Here is a 7,639-nt window from a genome sequence, read left to right as displayed (position 1 = left end):
GCTCTCAGTTTTCACCACTGAGTATGATGCTTGCTGTGGGGTTGCCATATATGACCTTTATTATGTTGAGGAAGGTTCCCTCTATGCCCATTTTCTGGAGAGTTTCTATCATAAATGGGTGTTGATTTTGTCAAAAGCTTTTTCTGCATTTATTGATATAATCGTATGATTTTTATTCCTTAATTTGTTAATGTAGTGTATCCTATTGATTGATTTGCGTATATTGAAGAATCCTTGCATCCCTGGGATATATCCCAGTTGGTCATGGTATATGATCCTTTTAATGTGTTGTTGGATTCTGTTTGCTAGTATTTTGTTCAGGATTTTTACATTTATGTTCATCAGTGATATTGGTCTATAATTTTCTTTTTTTGTGACATCTTTTTCTGATTTTGGTGTCACAGTGATGGTGGCTTTGTAGAATGAATTTGGGAGTGTTCCTCCCTCTGCAATGTTTTGGAAGAGTTTGAGAAGGATTGTGTTAGCTCTTCTCTAAATGTTTGATAGAATTCGCTTGTGAAGCCATCTGGTCCTGGACTTTTGTTTGTTGCAAGATTTTTAATTACGGTTTCAATTTCATTACTTGTGAAAGGTCTGTCTATATTTTCTAATTCTTCCTGGTTCAGTCTTGGAAAATTGTATCTTTCCAAGAATTTGTCCATTTCTTCATGGTTGTCCATTTTACTGGCATATAAGTGTTTGTAGTAGTCTCTTATAATCCTTTGTATTTCTGCAGTGTCAGTTGTGATTTCTCCTTTTTCATTTCTAATTTTATTGATTTGCGTCCTCTCCCTTTTTTTCTTGATGAGTCTGGCTAAGGGTTTATCAATTTTGTTTATCTTCTCAAAGAACCAGCTTTTAGTTTTATTGATCTTTGCTATTGTTTTCTATGTTTCTATTTCATTTATTTCTGCTTTGATCTTTATGATTTCTTTCCTTCTACTGACTTTTGGTTTTCTTCTTCTTTCTCTAGTTGTTTTAAGTGTAGGGTTAGATTGTTTATTGCTATTTTTCTTGTTTCTCAGGGTGAGATTGAATTGCTATAAACTTCCCTCTTAGAACTGCTTTTGCTGCGTCCCATAGGTTTTGGGTCGTCGTGTTTTTGGTCATTTGTTTCCATGTATTTTTTTATATCTTCTTTGATTTATTCAGTGATCTCTTGGTTATTTAGTAGCGCACTGTTTAGCCTCCATGTATTTGTGGTTTTTACAGTTTTTTTCCTGTAATTGATTTCCAATCTCACAGCACTGTGGTCAGAAAAGATGCTTGATACGATTTCAATTTTCTTAAATTTTCCGAGGCTTGATTTGTGACACAAGATGTGATCTATCGTGGAGAATGTTCCATGTGCACTTGAGAAGAAAGTGTATTCTGCCACTTTTGGGTGGAATGTTCTATAAATATCAATTAAATCTATCTGGTCTAATGTGTCATTTAAAGCTTGTGTTTCCTTATTTATTTTCTGTTTGGATGATCTGTCCATTGGTGTAAGTGGGGTGTTAAAGTCCCCTACTATTATTGTGTTACTGTCGATTTCCCCTTTCATGGTTGTTAGTATTTGCCTTATGTATTGAGGTGCTCCTATGTTGGGTGCATAAACATTTTTATTTGTTATACCTTCCATTCCATTAGACTTACAATAGATTTACAGAGCTTGGCAAGAATGACAGAAACAAAGCCATTCCAGAGTTCCTTCAAATTAAGAAAAAGATTTCTTAGGTGACAACCATGTGTTGACTGAAGTTAATACTTCGTAAGTTGTGACTGAACAAATATTCCAATTTGAATGTGGGGTTGTAACTTTTAGTTGTTTTTAAAAATATTTTTCTTTGAAATAAAATTCTTGCTGGATGTCACCTGAACATGATTCTCCCAATAGGTCAATGAACTACCATCATTTGGAAGAGAATATTATTTTAGCAACCACAAAATTAGACAAAGTCCTTTCAAATATTTGTATTCTCATTTGATTTTTGCAGTAGCTCTATGAGTAGTGCTGTGAGGTCCCTGTTACCGCTCCCATTTGATAGATGTAGTAACTGAGACGCACTCAAGGCCACACAGCGTGTCTGAGGCAGAGCCAGGATTTGAAAGCCACGTCTTCCGAATCACCTCGATGTTTGTTTCCACGTGGCTTTGCTTCTCCTGGATCGACTGCCAACCTATGTGAGAAACTAGCACATACGGGTCCAAAACCAAGTATTCTTGACTCTCCACTGTGAATTTTTTCTAAATGTCACGTACATTGGAAGATCAGGGGCAGTATAGATTTCCTGAAAAAATTTTGAGCCAAGTTCTGATTGTGTGGCTTGGCGATTTTGTTTGTTTCCTGCAGGATGAAGATATGCATTTTAAGGGAAATAATGTGTACGCCATGGCCAGAGCATCCAATCTTAATGAAGAGCTTGGGCAGATGAGGGCCTCTCCAGGGCTGAGCAGGGTGATGGGAGCTTCACAGAAGGTGGATTCAGGGAGAGCATGTGCAGAGTTCAAATGCTAAATGTCGCCATGGGCTATAGATAGTATGACACACATGTGGAGCTTCAGGAGTACAGTTTGTTCAGATATTAATAATATTGCATCATGGGTTGCAAGTAGAACAGACCAAATACAGGTTATTATGTGCTTATGAAAGAGTGGAAGAGCTGGAGGGATAGGTAGGAAAAGCTGTTGGGAGCTCCCAGGGTTTCACTTATCTCTGAGGGAGCCACAGGGACCCTGGAGCCTGGGAGGTGGCCGTGATTATGCCTCCCTAAGGCAGGTGACCCACAGGGAAGCATCCAGAAAGTGCTGCAAAATTCCATACCTGCCAAACCCATGCATCTGCCCACAGCTGCCAGAAGGGAAGCAGTAGAACTTCTGGCTCTTTACTGAAAATTCCTCTCAATGGTAGAAACTAACCTGCTGACAAGAGATTGGGAGAAAGGTAGCCTCGGGCCTCTAGACCCTCCCATTCTATAGCAAGAGGCAGGAATGATGCCAGGTTACCAACAGACAGATGTTGGTTACCTTTTAAATGACACTGGCATCTTTACAAGTTAAAATTCACCTTTAAGAACTGCCACGATTTTTTGTCAATTATACTACAGTAAAGCTGAAAAAAAAAAAAAGGTACAACAACTTTCACAGTTGTATAGTATCTAAAAGCAGAAAGACTTGTAATTGTTAAGTTTTTTCTATCTATTTTTTGTTCTCAATATATTTTTTTTTACTAGATTATGATTTTCCTTCTTTCGATTAATTGGAGGCCACATATAAATTATGGTGAAAGGCAGAATTTTGGAGTTAAACTTCCTGAGTGTGAATCCTGGTTTCACCATTTACCAGCAGAGACAAGGACACCACAAGAAAAGAAAATTACAGGCCAATATCCCTGATAAACTTGGATGCCAAAATCCTCAACCAAATATTGGCAAATCAAATTCAACAATACATTGAAAGGATCCTACATCATGATGATTTATTCTAGGAGTGCAAGGCTGGTTCAACATCCACAAATCGAACAGTGTGATCCACCACATGAACAAAATGAGGGAGGGCTTCCCTGGTGGTGCAGTGGTTAAGAATCCACCTGCCAATGCAGGGGACACGGGTTCGAGCCCTGGTCCGGGAAGATCCCACATGCTGCGGAGCAACTAAGCCCGTGTGCCACTGAGCCTGTGCTCTAGAGCCCGCGAGCCACAACTACTGAGCCCACGTGCCACAACTACTAAAGCCCACGTGCCTAGAGCCCATGCTCTGCAACTAGAGAAGCCACCACAATGAGAAGCCCGTGCACCACAATGAAGAGTAGCCCCCACTTGCTGCAACTAGAGAAAACCCTGCATGCAGCAACAAAGACCTATTGCAGCCAAAAATAAATAAATAAAATTTTTTAAAAATGATGGATAAGAATCATGTAATCATCTCAACAGATGCAGAAAAAGCATTTGACAAAATTCAACATCCATGTATGATAAAAATGTCAACAAAGTGGCTACAGAGGGAACATATTTCAACATAATAAAGGGTGTATATGACAAGCTCACAGTTGAAATTATACTCAATGAAAAATTGAAAGTTATTCCTCTAAAATCAGAAATAAAACAAGGATGCCTACTCTCACTACTTTTATTCAGCTTAGTATTGAAAGTCCTAGCCACAGTAATTAGGCAAGAAAAATAAATATAAGGCATCCAAATCAGAAAGGAAGAATCAAAGCTGTCTGTTTTGGCAGATGACATGATATGTATAGAAAACCCTAAAGACTCCACCAAAAACCTGTAAGCAATAATAAATCCAGCAAAGTTGCATGATACAAAATCAGTTGTTACTAAAAATAAAAACAAATGTTTTTGAAAGCTTACATGAAAGCTTCTGCCTTTTATTATCATTTCTGGTGACTTTATTTAACAAATAGTTAGTTGGTATCCATCTATTCTTTCTGAATAATACAAAGATCTTAAAACTGTTTAACTCCACATTGCTTTGCAGTATTTGTTGGACAGAAATAATCACCTATAGAATTTCCATTTGTCTTTAAAATGAGTATTATACTTGTGATCATGATTAAAATGGCTTTGGGTTTGGTTTTCTTCTTCATCTGAGATATATATATATATATCAGTATATCAGTGTCTATCTACTTAGTGTTTTCTAGGTACTTTTAATGAGATTTCTTGTGGTAGGAAAATGAACTTGGACTTCTGAATTTCTTAGGTTTGATGACTTGAAGTTTGCTTTGTGTATTACCATAGAATTTCACCTCCAGTGTACAACAAAGAGAAGAGTATGGCTTCTGAAAGAAATAAATATTACATATAGAATTCTTATAGACTGAACTTCTTGTTTTCTAAAAACTCACGTAATTTGAGGGTTTAAAGAGAAAGAACACCATCTTTGCTCTCTAAATACTTTTTTTTTTTTTTTGCGGTATGCGGGCCTCTCACTGTTGTGGTCTCTCCTGTTGCAGAGCACAGGCTCCGGATGCGCAGGCCCAGCGGCCATGGCTCACAGGCCCAGCCGCTCCGCGGCATGTGGGATCTTCCCAGACCGGGGCACGAACCCGTGTCCCCTGCATCGGCAGGCGGACTCTCAACCACTGCGCCACCAGGGAAGCCCCAATGCACTGTTTTTTTTCCTAGTAGTAATGCAATGGTTAGAGATGCTCACTGGACGTTGAGTCCTTGCTAGAATGGACTGATGAATTCATCTTTATATCACATAGATATGTATATAAATATCATACATCACATTTGAACTTCTGCAGTGGTGAAGCTGAGAGCTGGTAGATGCAGAGATAAATTGATCATGGTTACAGGAATCCAAGAGGCCGTAACTGGAAAAATTTAGAAAAGAATGCATGTTTCATTGATATGTTTTTTAGCATGCTACCTCTTTTCATGTTTACCTCTTCAAGTTATCTAAGCATTAAGGATTTCATTTGATCCGTGCAATTTTATTAAAAGATTTATTTGTTCTCATTTCTCTCTGCTGATTTTCTCCCTTACTGCTTGTAACCTTACAACATGAGAGTGTTCATACAATGTTTCTAATCGCTCGGATTTTAGATGGAAGAGAGAAGAGGTGTTTCAGTCTTAAATTGCCACTGTCAGAAGCACTTTTGCTAATATTGCCTAGGTTGCAAACAACATTCTTACCAGAGGAGGGCACCATTATCTCATCGGACTTGCAGGAAGATTTATATTTTGAAAAAGATATGTATTTGGAGGGTAAAACTTGTTTGTGATTGGGAGAATGAGTTATTTTGTGAGATGAATACTTTTTTCCTCAGGTAAGAATATGTTGTCTTATCTTCTTGTAGATGGGAGAAGAATTCACATTTGAAATTCTTATTGTCCTGGAATTTTCTAGGTAAGCTGCCTTTTCATTCTATTTGTGTATTTCCCAGGGCTCTTTCTGTGACTATTCAACTGAGATTTGGCAATGTAACTCAAAACCTTAATACAGAATCCTGAAATTCTAGTTAGCTTCTGCGCGCCCTTTCATCTCAGCTCAGTCTTCTCTTCTCTAGTAAAAATTCCCTTTTGTAGTTGGTGCAGGTTCTTGACCTCTCCTTTCTAGCACTTGTCATAGTCAGAGCTGCGATTTCAAATCTGGGTTACAACTTAACAACTGTGTCACTAACTAGACTGTAAGTTCCAGGAGGGCAGAGTCACCTCCTGCAGGGGCTGGTATCCAGCAAATACTCAAAAAATATTTGGTGAATAGATTTTTGCCTTAAAAAGCAAAATTCAACTGAGTAGATTTTAAAGATCTTACTGGCTTTATTCAGTGATTCATGAGTTGGGCAGCATCCCATCGAGCAGATAAAGTACCTCTCAGGAGTTGTACAACGTGGAAGACTTTTTAGGCAGATGGGGCGGGACAGAGAATACGAGCATAAAGTAGATTGTTTGGGACAAGGTCATCTTCCTCACCCTGAGGTCTGTCACTCAGGTTACCTCACTAGTGCTGACCAGGTGATTCCACACTGACTGGTTAAGATTAGATTCCTGGGAGAGTCTGAAATTGCAGTTAGGTCAGGTATTGAGTCTCAGTTTGGGGATGTGGGCTGAGCACACGACTCCATTTTGGGCCTATTGTCTCTTTTTTAACAAATGGATATTGAACATTATTTTCACAAACCAAAAACTGTTTCTTTAAAAATAGACAGTGATTTGATTAATTTTTTCCCAAATGATGTGCATCCTTCTTTCCTCTTACACCCCAGCATCTGTGGCCTGATTCCCCAAAGCATATTGTCAGGATATTGGTGATGGTTTTATTTCCATTGGATTTTCCTCCAGACTCATGAAGTCATATCTCTTGGACCATTTCACTATTTCTAATGTGAAATTTGAAAAATTAGAAAAGGAAATTAATAAGTAAATCATTCGTTCTTCCTTAAGTCAGATGATTTTTTTAATTGTATTTTTAAAGCCTTGTTTCCCAATGACATTAAAAAAAAAAAACCCTTTAAACCTCAGAAAAGTTTTTGTTACCCCCTCTCTAAGAGATTTTTTTTTTTTTTTTTTTTTGGCCATGCCAGGTGGCATGCAGGATCTTATCTCCCCAACCAGGGATTGAACCTGTGCCCGCTGCAGTGGAAGCATGGAGTCCTAACCACTGGACAGCCAAGGAAGTCCTAGGAAAGATTTTTCTAAGAACTTTGTTACAAGAAAATACATCTCAGTATTCATTCTAATTTTCTCCTTTCTTAATATTTGACTACTGCTACCACTAGAGCAGTCATTTCCTGTCATTAACACCTGCTCTCCTAGTTAGGTAACACTTAAATGATTCATTTGCTTTGAGTAGTGTTCTAACAGCTTTCTAAGTATTTAAAACAATTGCTAATCCTTTATCCCTGTTGGAAAGTCCCTTCTAGATGAAGCGTTCCACTGTAAGATTGGTCACCGGGACCATCCCTGGAGGGTGGGAGCTCTAGCTTAGACTGTTGGCAGGGAGGTGGGGACAGATGAAGCCTGTGTTTTCAGCAGGCATGGCCATGGGGCTCCTGGGGGGTGGGAAACATCTTTTCTTACTGGCACTGTCTGCTTGGTGACCTGGCAGAGTTGCCGTCTCAGCGGCTCATTTTGCTCCTTGGTGGCTATATGGACAGGGGCCAGCGGACCAGAGAAGGAAGAAGGGGAGAAGG

The sequence above is a fragment of the Stenella coeruleoalba genome (genome assembly GCF_951394435.1).
Source record: "Stenella coeruleoalba genome assembly, chromosome: 18".
Lineage (NCBI taxonomy): Eukaryota > Metazoa > Chordata > Mammalia > Artiodactyla > Delphinidae > Stenella > Stenella coeruleoalba.
The sequence above is the reverse complement of the archived record's forward strand: the minus strand, read 5'-3'. Positions refer to the sequence as shown.